Raw genomic sequence first — 15,787 nt, 5'->3', positions numbered from 1 at the left:
GCTCCTTATAATTCTCATTGAGTTGTGTGTATTTGTCATTGAGTTGCATGTATTTGTCATCCAGCCATTTGAGCATTCTTATAACCATTACTCTGAATTCTGTCTCTGAGAAGTTACTTGCCTCGGTTTCATTTAACTCCCTCTCTGGTGATCTTCTTTTTCTTTCCTTTGGGGGTTGCTTTCTTGTCTCCCCATGTTTTGCTCTAATGTTTTAATTGTTTCTGTGTCCTAGATCTGACTGTTTTGCTACCCCGGTTCTTTTGAGGAGGGTGCTGCTTGTGTGATCTCTCGGATCTCCTGAGTTTGGTAATCTAGCGTAGCTCCCTACTTAAGCTGTTTGGGTTTTCTTGATGTAGGCCTGCGAGCTGGTAAGGTGCAACCACGGTGTCCAGATGTCAGCAGCTGGGGAGGGATATGTTCCAATTTTTGCTGCCTTGTCTTGTTGGCTAAAATCGCCCGTGCCCAGCAGGGGCTCTCGGAGGTACCCAGGAACTGTCTGTCAGGGTGGTAGGGCTCAGGAGGGCACACTGGAGCTCACAGGGGTACCGTGGTGGTGCATTTGTGGCGTGGATCTCCGAGGTACGCTGAGGGGCCCTGGGGCTGAAGTTGTGCGACAGCGTCTATTGGCAGTTATTCAGGAGAGTGAATTCAGAATTTCTCCAGTGGGGCAGTGCACCACTGTCTGTACAATATCGCACCGAGTGGAGGGCTCGCAGCAGCTCCCAGGGGCTGCCTGTGGGATGGTGGTCTCCAGATGCCTGTCTGCTGCTGACCGCAGCTCTGGCGGTGCACAGAGCTCTGCCACACCCTAAAGGGCCCTGGCATTGAAATTGTGAGACAGTGTCTATTGGAAGTTATTCAGGAAGAGTGAATTCAGAATCTTTACTGTGGGGCAGTGCACCCCGTCTGCACAATATCGCACTCAGGGGGAGCCTGCATTGGCCTCCAGGGGCTGCCTGTGGGGTGGTCGGCTCCAGAGATTTGCACACTGGAAATGCACAAATGTGGCACCCGGAGGTCTGCCGCTGGGGAGGGGGAGGCCGCACTCACCACTGCGGATGCGATGCTTCCCGGAGGTGGAGATCCCAGGGTCTGGGATTCTGCAGGTGGGGCAGCTGGACCTTGGCTGGAGTGGCTGCTGGGTCAGCGTCCAAGGCCTGTCTGCGTGGTGGTGTCGATGAGTTCCCAGAGGTCTGCTTTCCCCTTCAAGATGGCGTGGGCTCCCTGCCCAAGTCCCGCAGTCCTGGGAGTGCCCGCAGTGGCAGCAGTCTCTCCCTGTCCAGGAGAGTCTCTCCCTGTCCCCCGGCCCCTGGCACTCCTGTCGGACCTAACCGTCCCTCACTCACTCACACACACACCACACGCGTACACACACTCTCCCTTCACCCTCTCACTCACTCACATCCTCTCCCTCACCTCCGTCCTGCCAGCTGCCATCTAGATTTCCATTCTTGACCACTTGACAATCGTAATACTTGACACAGTCATTTGGGATTCTGCCATGGGCCTCATTGAGACCACATTGCTCATCCCCAAATGGAAAAAAAATTAGGAGAGTTGATTTTGTTCCCATCAAGCTAGGTTTGCCAGATACTGTTCTCAAGTCTTAATGCTACTGTTGATATATCATCTTCTAAAACGAAAACACCAACTCCCCATTTCTCCCCGGGTACCATGGTATAAATGGTGTTTCCTGGAGCCAAATAAAAAGTAAATATTGCCATAAGCCTCTCTGTAACAGTCCCTGAGGTATATGAGATTATATATATGTAAACATATTCATCCTTAATATATACATGGATACCCTCCTTCTTTAGGTACCATTAATATTCTGAGCACCTTACATCAATTTTTTCACTTAGATAAAGTAGGAATTTAACTGAGCCTTAGCCACTCTCTCGCCCACCCATGAAGTGTAGCTGCACTGCCATGTGATGCTTATGTAGGTAAAATGTCAGCACAGGTCAGAGAGGCCTAGCTATGGAGACATCTGCTCCCTGAAGCCCTATGAGTAATAGCCTGGCCATGGAGTGAGTGGGAGAAACAGCTGCTTAGCACACGGAAACGGACTGCTGTGCAGGCAGAAGCAGGCCGCTGGAGAGAGGGAGCAGGCCAGCGACAGTGGGCTGCAGGCGGTCAGAGGCAGCGTTCTAGCAAACGGCTTCTCCTGTCTGCCTCACTCCTTCCCTAATAGGAGCAGAATCCACGCTGTGATAGGTGAGATAGCACACAGGCAGATTGTCCACCAGATGGTACAATCTTCTATTTAAGAAATATTTGAAAGGGCAACAAAATACAGCAGAAACCATCCGATAGTCCACATGGCTAATGCAAAATTAGCCAAAATGATGGTGGCGGCAGCAGTGGGGTGTTGTGGGGTGAGATGTAAGAAAGACTAAGGGGAGACACGCTCCTTGATGGCTGGCAGGGCAGATGTCAGTAGAGTTTGAGATGCTTCTCCATCATTGCACTGTGGTGCTTTATGCGCTTCTAATGAACCCCAATGTGTAAATTGTGTTTGAAAATGTCCAGGGCCAAGGGTGATAGAACAACCACGGTGATCCAGCCTGGACTGAGTCTCATGAGCCAGGGAGGTCTCTTGTGTTCTCACTTGGCTTGTCATTGCTGTTCTGTGGCTGTGGCTCTGTCGAGTGGCCTTTCATTATTCATACAAAACTCTACGCATTGCCATCAGCATCATCGTGGCTATTGTTATCTGAACTTCTATTTTGTTCCAAATGCTATGCTAAATACTCTATCTGATAATACACATTGAGTGGTTACTACATATCAAGTCAGGTTGGAATGATTTACATATATTTTCTTATTTAATCCCTATAACAAAATAAGAGGCAAATACTACTACTGTTATTTATTATTATTATTATTATTATTATTATTATTATTTTACACACAGGAAAAGGAGACTCTAAAAGGTTACATGGTTATTAAGAGGGAAAATCTGTTGTCCTGGCCAGTGTGGCTCAGTTGGCTGGATGTCATTCCATGTACCAAAAGGTTGCCGGTTTGATTCCAGGTCAGGGCACATACCTGGGTTGCAGCTCAATCCCCAGTAAGGGGTGTGCAGGAGGCTGCCAATTGATGTTTTACTCTCACATTCATGTTTCTCTCTCTCTCTCTCTCTCTCTCTCTCTCTCTCTCTCTCTCTCTCTCTCTTTCTCTCTCCCCCCCTTCCTCTTTCTCTCAAAATCAATTTAAAAAAATTTACAAAAAAAGAGATTATATATATGTAAACATATTCATCCTTAATATATACATGGATACCCTCCTTCTTTAGGTACCATTAATATTCTGAGCACCTTACATCAATTTTTTCACTCCAGTCAGTGCTTTTAAATGCTATTCTCTACTGCCTTTGATATGTAAATTTTAGATTTTTGTGACCACTCTATGAAGAGGTTGTCATCATACCTAATATAGGGAGAGTTGGAGGAATTCCCTAGGGTCACATGTCTAAGACTCAAGTCTGTTTTACTCCATAGGTGGTGACTAGTCACCACACTAGACTATCTCCTCTCTACCTGCTTCTCTAGCTGCCTCTCTTATCCTGACTAGCTTCCTCAGTTTCCATGCCTGAGACATCAGGGATGTGTTAACATTATATTTAGTTCCTCTCCAAGACTTACTTACTCCCCCTTCTTGTTCCTTCCTTATCTATCCCTATCCCCATCAGTCAGTCCAAAAGAGGTTTCTTGTCGCTCACAGTATTATTACAATGTTTGCCACATGGTGTGCTTGCCTTGCATTGTGTCATGAGTTCTGGGCATGAGCCTTGGAGACACACACTGCCAGCCTACATTCTAGACGTAGGTGATAACAGTATGGCTTCTCTATGAACTGGCCCCTAAAACTGCAAAAGAAGAGATACCTATGTGTACTTGCATTCACCTCAGTGTTAAAATAGAAAACTGGCTATATTTCCCACAAATGTATGAAATCACAAGTAGAGACAATTGTCATCATTTTTATAATGGGTTCCAAGGAGAGAGCTGCTGTCTTTAGGGGCGAGCCATCTACCTGATGAACTCTTCTCTTTGGCCATCGTGGAGGGAATGTTGGGCACTTGGAAGTTCAATTCTTGGAATGAAGTGCGGCTTCATTGTTCATAGCGGATGTCTGCCTGGGAATTACAACAAACAATAGGAAAGAAATGGGGTTGACTAACCCATTGACCTTGTATCACAAGAGCAGAAAGAAATGAAAACCGAACAGACCCCTGTGCTTTCCATCCCCCTGAGGGCTCTGTCTGTTCTCAGGCCTGGGCCTCTTTCTGCTTTCCCCTCTAGAGGGTTCCAGTATCAAGCGTCTCTGTGTTAATTAACTCAGCATGTGGCACATAAAGGCCTGACAGCAGACAGCTAATGTTTTGGATATGCACACAGTTTAAGGATTAGCTCAGTTCCAAAGGACAACTTAACGTTGCCACAGTACAGTTGACACTTGGTGATCCGAGGCAAATTTCGGGTTCTGGGTAATCTTCCTTCTGCTACCATCATGCATGTGAGCCTCCACTCCTCACTCACAGCTCTTAGATGTTCAGATAAAACAAAATATTTTGATTCAACCTAGATAAAATCAGGAAGACACATCTTGCAATTGCCAATAAAAACCACCACCACCAACAAAAAGCCCCCACAATACATTGGGTTATCTTTGCCAATGCTTGCTCTTTCCCACTATGAGAATTTTATAAAATAAATTTTAAAATATATAATACTAGTATATAAAGTAAATGTAGAAGGCAGTTTCACATGTAAGGTAGCCCCAAAGCCAAATTCTTTAGGATAGGTGTATGGTGAGAAACCATTGTGCTAAGGAAAGTCTTCGGCCTGATTTCCAGCATTTTTTAGTATTGAGCAATGTCAAGTTTGCAAAATGGCAGCCCACAGGCCACATCTGGCCCTTTGACATGCTTAATTTCATTTTGTGTAGTGCTCTTAAAAAGTTATAATTGAAAATGTGAGAAGCTTTTTTTAAAAAAAATTTGCATTCCTGGGTTTTCTTGCTCAAGATATGGGTTTGTTTCTTCATGGCAAAAAATGGACAGGAGCCAAGCAGCAACTATCCCTCCATTGGAGGGGGATGGGGCACATGCAATATGGTGCTGATGTCAATCTAAGCACACAGTGTTTGAAATGCTGATTCCTGCACCTCAAATTTTGCTCCCTTACTCGTCTGTCAATCCTGTTTGTCAAATCTCTCCCTTAGTTCTGAATAGTTTCCTGTTTATTTTGCTCAAGATAGGCTGTGGAATAGGACAAACTGGGTGGAGTTGGGCAGGGTCTGTCTGAGACTCATTTTTTATTTAGCATTTACAAAGTGGAGTTTTCATTAATATTGACCAATTGCCCAGAAATCACCCAGTGAGCTCCTTTTTAAAAAAATCAAAGCAAATACATAAATATAAAATATGTGGAAAGGCTGACAAATTTAGCCATTCGGCACAGCATTTAAAAATGGATATAGCAACATTTTTAATGTACTCTTTCAAATGTCATGACAGCTGTCCAAATTTGTAATTTTAAAATATATTTTATGTTATCACATACATTTGCTATACACTCTATCAAATATATGACTAATATGTGAAAACAAATATGTTTGCCACCCAGCTGACTCATGTTCCTTGGGATGCTGGAGACTCTTTGAAGGATCAACAAAAGCCCCTTGTGGCTGGAAAGAGGGGCCTCAAAGCCAGCAATTTTTTTTCTCCAGGGAATTTGTTCATGGATCAGCTTCTGCTTCCCTTTGGAATGGAAAGCACATACCACACAGTGCCACAGAATCATCGGGGTTCAAATGAAAAAAGACATGCCTTATCCTAAAGACCTGGGAGTGGTTCTTTAAATCGTTCATTCATACACGCATTCATTCACTCATTCATCTATTCAGTCACTCCATGAGTATTATGGAACACCTACCATGTGATACTTATTATTATGTTAGATGTTGTGTAGGGGTACATATGTGAACAAAATTTTCTGATTTTTAAGGAGCTGTATTCATTACCTAGGGCTGCCATAACAAAGTACCACAGATTGGTTGACTTTAACAATGGAAATTTATTGTCTCGCAATGTTGGAGACTGGAATTTGGGTATTAAGGTATCAGCTGGGTTGGCTCCTTCTGAGAACTGTGAGGGAAGGATCTGTTCCAGGCCCCTCTCCTTGGCTTGTAGATGGCCATCTCCTCTCTGTGCCCCATTGTCATCTTCCCTCTGTGTGTGTCTGTGTCCAAATTCCCTTGTCCTATAAGTACACCAGTCATATTGGATTAGGACCCACCTTAATGACCTCACTTTACCTTAATCACCTGTGTGAAGGCCCTATCTCCAAATATTCTGAGGTACCAGGAGTTAGCCTTCAACATGAATTTCTTGCAGGGATGGGGGGGCATAGGAGTTTGTAAGATAGCTGTTTCTATACTATAAGTTTGAATCCTTCTATTCTGCTCATTGGTCCTGCTGCCTTTACTAGCAAAGGGGCCTCTCTGACTACTGCTAATGGCAACTTCATTTACTCCTAAACTATGCTGGCTTAGATAATTTCAGATACTAGTAAGGTGACAATAAACTAAGCTTGACATCCTTCTATTCTGCTCATTGGTCCTGCTGCCTTTACTAACAAAGGGGCCTCTCTTTGACTACTGCTAATGGCAACTTCATTTATTCCTAAACTATGCTGGCTTAGATAATTTCAGACACTAGTAAGGTGACAATAAACTAAGCTTGACCCCAAATTTCAGTAAATGGACATGAAATGTAGATACAAATAAAAGGGTCCAGATTTGGGGTATAGCTGTGTGTACCAGTTTGTGGTCAGGAGTGGGAATAAAATGTCTCCATGGTGTTTTCTAGTAAAATAGAATGCCATGAGATGTGGGTGAATGGAGAAGTACAAGCCAGTCAGGATAAGCCCAAGGAAAGTTCTAGAAAATTGAAATATGGGTAATATAAAGGCAGTCACATGACCCATATAACTAACTCTTCTCATGTATGGGCAAAGGGAGAAAGAACCAAAGAAGAGAGAGGGAGATCTGGGACTAAGAGGAGGAGTTTGGGGGAATGTGCGACAAAGTACAGCTGGATGATATCCTGTTGACAGGACTTGGCTGATATCCTCAGACAAGCTCATGCTGGAGTGAGGAAGAGAGCTTTGTGGGCCAGGCTCTGTGAGGTGCAGGCATCGTCTCCCTTGTACCCTTTTCCAAAACCTTTTCCTGTCTTAGCTTTTCTCTTCACCATCTTCCCTGCTTCACTTTGCTGGTGCCTCAGTGGACACAGGGTAAAATGAGAGCTGAGAAAAACCTTCATCTCTCTCAACAGCATATGGAACTCCCATAGGTTGAAATACATTCAAATGCCAAGGAATTACTGGTAGGCACTGGGGTTTGTAGGTTTGTGTATGTGTTCCCCTGTAGCATACTCTCAAGTCACACCATGGATGAAGCCATTGCAACTTCATTTAGGTGGAGGGCTGGCTCTGCCCCCTGTTTTCTAGCAGCATTTCTCAAACGTTAATCACTGGGATGTTGTTGAAATGCGATTCTGATTCAGAGCATCTTGGGTGAGCCCAGGCTGGTCCACTTACATCTCGAGTAGCAAGAGTCTATGGGTTGATGGAGTCCAAGGAGACTCGAAATCCTTGTTCTGTCATTTAAGAACTTGGGGCTCAGTGGGGTTCCAAGGTTAAGAGGGAAGATACACCTCTTGGCTACTGTCATCACCTGAACTTTCACTAGCTCCTGTATTCATTAGTAAGGGTTAGAGGGAAAAGAAAAATAACAATAACGTTCTTAATTGGATGCCTGAAAGAGATACTGCATTTCTACTGATTAAGGCAATTAAAGGTGCAGACGCTGCTGCTCAAAAGCTGACATCTTCAGGTGTCTCATAACCGAAATTAATACCACTGCTAGCTGTGCCACAGAGTCATGCTGTAAAGTAAATTAATTACTGCAACCAAACTAATAATAACAGTGTAGGCAGAGTTGTAGCAATCTTGTGGCTTGCCATTGGAGACTGAGCAGGACTTTTGCCTCTCTGCTACCCATGAGCGCAACCCAGCAATTGCTGACTGTAACATTTCTATTGTATGGTTTATGCTAAATATGCATATCTTAATTGCATTAGTCAAAATAATTAGCTAATATATTTTTGCATAATGACGAGGTAAGCAAATATCACCATAGCTCAGTAGTTCTTGCATGAGTAAATTTGGAAAATTAATAGACTCCCAATTTCCTAATTATCTGTCTTTTATTCCATGCTCAAACAAAGAAATGCTACTGCACACTCCTGGGCATCATGTAATTTAGTTTGCACCTTGACAATTTTAAAGCACCTGTGTTTGTTTTTGCCCCCTTTTGCAGGAAAGTGATAGAAAGAAAAATACAGCTTCTTCCTTTTGCCACCCTTAAATTGAAATGTAAAGGAAGCAGCAAATCAATTCATTTTAATTCCTATATGTGAGGCCTTAATTACAAGGCATTTGTAACGCATTAAAAAGTTGTTATAAAGTTGAAACAATGGTCAAAATTCTTTCCATCGTGACGGTGCACAGCAGGTGTCTGAGTTCTACACACATGGCGACATTTCTTCCTCCTGTCCTTCCTCTGGAATCGAGCAATCTTCTCCTTTGCATCTCTCATGACTTCCCAGTTTAGCTTAGCTGTTTCCCATTCCTTCAACCTTCACGGCATTGGGCTCTTTCTTCCCACTAAACGTAGCAGTCTCCACTGAGGACAGTGTGGCTGCTGAAGAGGAAATCTCACTGTTTTGATTAAAATGCTGGGTGGACCACAGCTGGATCCCTTTGGGTCCTATGTAATATCTTTGGGCTTGTGATTATGAACCAGGCTAATATGCTGATGCCCTCCGGAGCATCGTGATTTAACAGAACCTGGCCACTGCTGCCGAAGGTGTCAGCTCTTCCTCACTTCTCATGAGAAAGCATATCCTTAGCATGCTAATCGAATGCACAAAGAAAACGGGAATCTGCCCAAGAGGACATTTGAGCAATATGCTAATATCAGCTAAAGAGCTTAAAAGCACTCTTGTCTCGTGTCTTCTGATGGCAGGTTTCAGGCCACCACTTAAGAGGAAGAGTGTGCTGGGGCCTGAAGCCCACCGCATCTGGAGGAAACCCTCATGCCAAGCGCCAAGCCACCAGTCTAACAAGAGGCAAGTCGTTTAGGGGAGAAAGCAGCTGGGTGAGGATTTCCCTTAAGTTTCCAATGAGTCTTTTAGATTTCAAGTGGCTTATGGGAAAGCCATCTGCGACCTGATAAGAAAGGAAATCTGCATTGATGTCACTTGGCCTCTAAATAAGCTCTGATTGGATCAGTTCTCCCAGCAGGTGCAGTACTTGTCAGGATTCCAGCCCTGAGACCACTTGGGCTGCCTGTCAGCACACCCTGTCTAGGTGTCTGGAGCAGGTAGCAGCTGCAGGCTGTAACATCCTCAGGTATTGTATTCACTTCCATGCTCACCTGCCAATCACCAGGAACTATAAAAGGGAATGTATGTAAAATTTGTTTTAATTTGTACATTTGAGTATAACAGGCTTTAATTAAGATGAGGAAAGAGATGAAGACATGCTAAATGGTGTGTGGGAGACCATGACGACATAACATCCAATTTAATGGCTGGTACAAGAAGAATCAACTTGAAAGCTAAACTTGAAGTGTGTGCATTGGCCGGTTGGGAAGGGAAAGCTGTTCATTGTCAACATGCACCAAATTACCATAAGGGCAGCTGAACATAGGAGGCAAAAGGAGAGAGAGAGCGCGAGGAATGAAGGCTCAGAAGAAAAACTGTTGAAGGAAGAGAAATAAACGACACACAGGTATATTCTGAGAAAAAAGAAACCAATTCTCACGATGATAATGTAATGAGAGAAAAGTAATTAGAAGTTAGACCACAGGGTGGATCAAAGCTGAAATTGCTAGTGCATGGATGAAAAAAAAAGGGGGGGGGGCGAGGGGATGGAGGACCTGAGGAATCAAGGAAGTAGCTGTCTAATCCTTGTGTTATACACTCAGCTTCCTGTTGCCTCTGGTACAAGGAGAGGGCATGCCTGTATCTGAGCTATGGAGAGCCTTTTATCTGGGCAAGAAGTTGAGGGAAAAAGAAATAGGACCTTGGTTATGCTTATATGCATGACCAAGCATAACCAATGGACACAGACAATGGGGCGGGAGTGAAGGCTGGGGCTGGGAAGGTGGGGGCAGGCTGGGAGAGGACAATGCAGGGGAGGGGACAAATGTAATACTTTCAACAATAAAGTTAAAAAAAAGAAATAGAACCTACTTCCCATTCTTTTCTTAGTTTCCCAGAGTCTTTAGGTGAGGCAACATCTTACATAATAGTCAGGTACTTTACCCCCACCCCAGAACCCATCCCTGTAGGAATAAGAAAATGTCCCATATGTGAAGGAGGGTTACAGAGTAGGAGAGGAAGGTACAGCAGAAGATCAGGTTAGAGGGGGACCAGGGGCCAGGTCACACTTGACTTTTTCACATTATCTGAGGAGTTTGAACTGAATTCTGAGGATAGTTGATAGCCAGGAAAGGACTGAAAGCAGCAGGAAGCATATGGTCAGCAAATCAATTGGAATAAGCCACCAGTTATGAATAGCTAACCTTCATGTGGGAGGTAGAAGAATGTGAAAGGCATATTTTTTGCCTGCAAAGAGCTGATATTCTTGAGTTATGTGAATAACTGACAATTTTTTAAACCCCAAATAATAGATTAATAATAGAGAAGCCACATCTCAGGAGAAGTAGGACATGATTGACATGCAGATTCCAGCTACTCAAAGTGTGGTCCATGGGTCGGCAGCATTGGCATCATCTGGGAACTGGTTAGAATGCAGGTGCTCAGGCCTCACCTCATACTGACCTGAATCAGAATTTGAAAAATAGGATCTTCAGGTGATCTACCCAAAGTCCTGGTTAAGAAGACATGCAGCCCTAACCAGTTTGGTTCAGTGGATAGAGCATCAGTCTGTGGACTGGGGAGTCCCAGGTTCAAGTCCGGTCAAGGGCATGTACCTTGGTTGTGGGCACATCCCCAGTGGGAAGTGTGCAGGAGGCACCTGATCGATGTTTCTAACTCTCTATCCCTCTCCCTTCCTCTCTGTAAAAAATCAATAAAAAATATATATATTTTAAAAAAGACCTGCAAAAATAGCAAGTGAAAAGCCTTCAGTGTAAAGCAAAAAGTTTATGAAGGAAGAGTAACATTTTGTTCCTAGGGATTGGTTTCATTGTCTGTGATGAGTCTGGTACGTTGGGGCATTTATAAAGGCACAGCATGGGTCCCCTATAAGTGTGGAGCAGATAAAACAGCAGATTCTCCAGGCACTGTCCCTGTAGGAATTTAAGATCTTGGGTGTGGGAAGGAGAACCCTGGATTCCCTGAGCAGAGGGGAGTTGTATTAAAATTTGGATAGGCTTGTTCTTGCACACCTGGGTTGGAGAAATGGTTTCTATTTGCTGCATTAGTTGAACTCAGTCAGCTTTGGGAAAGGTGGAATGATAGGAAATGAGGGAGATGAAATTCCTTAGGCACAGTTCCACATTGCACATTCTGCTCAAATGATTTTTACAAAAATACAAGTTAACTAGAATCTTTAACTGGATCACCCACCATGGGCGTGGCTGCATTGAAATGTTGGGTTCTCCCACCTTGCCCACCTTTTCCTTCTCTACGCAGTGACTTTGCTCAGAGCATTTCCTCTATTTATAACAGCCCTTATTACCTCCTTTTGCATATCCTTTGGTAAAATCCAATCCCTATCATTGTATCTTGGGCATAATAGAGGCTTAATAAATACAAATTTAATTAAATAAAAAGAATACATGAACATATGAATGAATGAAGGAGGAATGAATGAAATCAGATTAGAGAGGACCTGGAGTGCCAGGCAAGGGTAATTGGAATTCACTGTGCAGTTGTTGGGAGGAAAGTGCAGTTGCAGGGTATGAGATGCATGGATTTAGCTCACATGTTAAAAGGCAAAACTAGAAAAAAGAAAAAGAAAACATGCACAGAGAAAAAGGAAATTCAGTGAGAAACACAGCAACAAAAATCTGAGAACTCATTTGTCATAAAAATGTCTCATCTCTGCATCTGGAGATTTGGGCAGCTATAGGTGACAGGAATGTGACATGCTCTCTCTTTTGGCAGGCTCTCCAGTAACCCCAGCCAATGACAAAAATCACTGAGGGTGGCCTTCCATTGAAGATTACCTGGGTGCATTTTTAGATTGCTGTACATTTCCTCTATTATTTCCAAGATTATTTTCACTTAGGTTATCAGACACATGCAATGTGGCCAAAGGAGGTACCATGGGATGAAATGCTAACCAAAGGTGTGCCCTGGCTCCCAGGCCAGCTCCCGTGGGACACTTGCTCCTGGGGCAGAGCCTTCCTATTGCTTCTTCTTCTTTTGTTCATCGGTGTTGCAGAGATCTTGGGACGGTCACTGTATACATTTAGCAGACTTCACATTGCCCTGGGTTGACTTTGAGCTGGCCTTCAAAGTATGTATTACAATAAAATTATTAGAGCAAGGAATAAAGTCAGGGTCTTTCATTTTTTATTCTAAATGTTGGGAAACATGCTATGAATTTGACAAAAGGTTCTGCCTGTGGGACTCTTGGAGAGCTCTCCAGACAGCGTTCCTAATACAGGACCTCCGTTCCCATGGCACTGGATATGGGATTCTTCATTCAGGTCCCAGTGTTTGCAGAATGTGATGCTGGGCTGTTAAGCAGCTGCTGTGTTTAACCACAGATGTGGGTGCATTTTATGGATGGGATTCCTGTGTGTTATGTGCATGTGTGTGCGCCAATAAACAAACATGTATATATTTAAAACCAATATTGACACAGTGTTAAGACTGCAATCTTCGCAGTTAAATCAGGAAATTCCTAAGTTACATTTCCTATGACAGTATTATTTTCATCCCTTGCACATCCTGTGTTTCACACCACAGCCATTTAACTCTGAAAACACCTGGGAATGGAGCCCCCCCAAGCCTACGCTGGACAAAGTCAAGTCCTTTCAGGAATTATCTGCAATCCGAGGTGTTTTAATGATGCATTTTAGTTCCATGTTAAAAGTCAAAGTTTGATTTAGAAAGGTGGGAGAGAAACAAAAGAATCAAGAAAGATGTTTTCATTTATGAGTCAAAAACATGACGTGTCTCGTTTTATTCTCTGGTTAATAATCTTTATCCAAATGGGAGCTGAAACAGCAGAGGAAATGTTCCTCCTGTTCAGCTCAACTCTTATTGTTTCAACCTTGTACACTCAAAACTAGGAAACCATTTTTCTTCAGAATTGGCTTCCGTTCCCTTCCTTAATGAGGACTACAATCTTGCCAAATTTGAAGTTCACAGCTTCAGTCATTTTTGAATTGCAGAAGCACAGATAAAACATTTTGATATTTTTTTATGATGGAAAATGTGCAATTTTCCCTACCTAGGTGTATGGTTATCGTCTCCAATAGAGCACATCTAAGTTTAGACTTGAATGAGTTCCATGGTGTCGAAAGTGCCGGATAAGTTAACAGAAGTGGTTTTTGTTTCATTATTGTGTGTTGTCTTCTGGATACCCTTCCATTGGGTTTCCTTTTATGGCTGATTTCTGGTTGGAGTGCTTTGTCAACAGGTGTTGATGGCTCGGCAAGGTCTGGGACTTAGTTATCTGACTCTGAACTTGGTGCCCCCCACGTTTTCACTTTTAATCTTCCTGCTTATTAGGTTTCTGCCTTCTTTTATCCTGCTTCCAAAATCTTCTGAGAGTTGCCAGATAACAAGAGACAAATTGTGCAAATTAAATGTCAGGAAGTGGTGCATTAGTAAGTGAGCTTTGTGCCATCAATGGTACAGCCGATTCCCTCCTCTCTAAGCCAAATACTTCTCCAAATTGAAATAGGCTTCATGAATTTCTTTTTTTTTAAGTTAAAGTATGACAGCTGCTTATTTTTATTTTTGTTCATCTGGTGAAACCAGAAGGGGCCCAAAGAAGTCATTAATGTCCACTGTGTGGGGGCTCTAGGAAATGCGTTGAGGGGAGAATGCATGAACAGTATTGTTCACCATATGTAGACTAGAAACATCCTTATGTCAGGGTCCATGGGTAAGAGAGGGAGTGTGTTATAATTAACTGTATAGTACATATGGTGGGCTAGAAAGTTTACTCCTTGGAGTCTAGTTTAGTTATAAAATCAAACAAACAATGAAAACAGAGTCAATTAACAATGGCCTATCAAACATTGTCATGAAGTGCCCGTGACCATGTGGAAGCCCCTGGGGTCAGGAAGCATGGGCATGTCCTGATATTGGATCCCCACTTTTCTGGACACCCTGTATCAGATGAAGTTAACAGAGCCAGTTCCCAAGAGGGAGGGAGAGAGAGAGAAAAAAAGAGGGGGGTGGGAGGAGAGCTTTATCTGTCACTAAACTCCCTCACTGTGGCTTCCTAAAGGACTATAAAGTCTGGGAGTCCTTCCCTCGGGGCCCATGTTACAATGGTCATCTGAGGGTCATCTGTCAATATTGCACTTCATCCAACTATAGGATCATCAGGAACTGGGTTAGAACTCCATCATCTGCTTCCTGTGGCTCCATTTTCAGGGACCGGGCAGCTATGAGCCTTGCTGACTGACTCTGCTGGAAAAATTGCTCTGACTGGTAGCTTATGTTATATAGGACAGTGAATATTTTAAACTTGATTAATCTGACCTTCTTCAAGTCTGGACAAGCCTCTATGTTTCTATGTGTTAGGTAGATCTGCTATGACTCTTGGTCTTGGTAGGGTGGCCCTATGAAGTAGGTGTCCAGTGGAACCTAGTGGTGCAGTCTCCTTGATTACCTCTTCTGGGTGCTTCAGGAATGTCCCTTGTATGGGTTATGTGGGCCCTCCTGATGTAATTGAGTCTTGATTACTATTGGTTTGTTCTTGTGTGGGGTTGAACCTCAACCTGTCTGACTGTGGATATTGACCCTGACCTCAGTGTATAAGCTGCTGTGCAAGTGCTGACCACATGAAGCAGAATTTACCTCGGCAGGGTTTGGTACCTGCCAAGATCTCCCTTTGGATATGCCACTTGTGAAGTATATCCAAATTGGATCCTGCTCTGATGTTGTCAGAAGCTGGCCAATGTGTGTGTTGGTTCTGGGGCCTCTTGGGAGGGACTCTGGTGTAGGCCAAAGTCATATGCTGCTGCCTGTATGTTGTCAGAAGCTGGCCAATGTGTGTGTTGGTTCTGCGGCCTCTTGGGAGGGACTCTGGTGTAGGCCAATGTCATATGCTGCCTGTGACTGGCCCTGGACAACGTGTTTGGAGCAGTCTTAATGTGGCTTCTTCTGTAAATCCTTGGTCATCGGACCTTCTATTCAATTAGTCTTCAGCTGTTTACTCACATTGATTGTTCCATGTTTTAGTTATAATTCCAGTCCATCATCTTTCTTTACTCTAGCCATTAGCTGTTTACTCACATTGATTGTTCCATGTTTTAGTTACAATTCCAGTCCATCCTCATCTTTCTTTACTCCAGCCATCTTGCACACTAGTTGTTCACCCCTACTGATATTTTCAGTGCCCAAAGATTCTTGAAAGCCTTCCTTGACTCACTCTCCCCCTGCCCCCATCATCTTTCTCCTTCCCACCCTCATCTTTTGAATTTGGTTATGTGTCTCTGCTATGTTGTTATATAGTCTTGAGTAGTTTAGTGCAGTTCTCTTGTAAGATGTACC

General features: G+C 43.5%; 2 long non-coding RNA genes across 4 annotated transcripts in view; both read left to right on the top strand.

Annotated features, from left to right (window-relative positions):
* Positions 1-9,201, top strand: part of LOC102249349 — a 76,103-nt gene extending 66,902 nt beyond the window's left edge. For both annotated transcript variants that reach the window (XR_314016.1, XR_001363547.1), the window contains exon 5: positions 9,100-9,201. This is a non-coding gene — a long non-coding RNA (uncharacterized LOC102249349). The remainder of the gene's footprint in view (positions 1-9,099) is intronic.
* Positions 9,202-9,388: 187 nt separating this feature from the next.
* The window catches only part of LOC106727370, a 10,660-nt gene continuing 4,261 nt past the window's right edge, over positions 9,389-15,787 (top strand). The window contains exons 1-2 of one of the 2 annotated variants that reach the window (XR_001363549.1): positions 9,389-9,485; positions 9,584-9,866. This is a non-coding gene — a long non-coding RNA (uncharacterized LOC106727370). Of the gene's footprint in view, positions 9,867-15,787 lie in introns of both variants that reach the window. The other variant, XR_001363548.1, reaches the window with a different exon arrangement.

This window comes from Myotis brandtii, unplaced genomic scaffold, assembly GCF_000412655.1.
Source record: "Myotis brandtii unplaced genomic scaffold, ASM41265v1 scaffold416, whole genome shotgun sequence".
NCBI classification, from domain to species: Eukaryota; Metazoa; Chordata; class Mammalia; order Chiroptera; family Vespertilionidae; genus Myotis; species Myotis brandtii.
The sequence above is the reverse complement of the archived record's forward strand: the minus strand, read 5'-3'. Positions and strand labels throughout refer to the sequence as shown.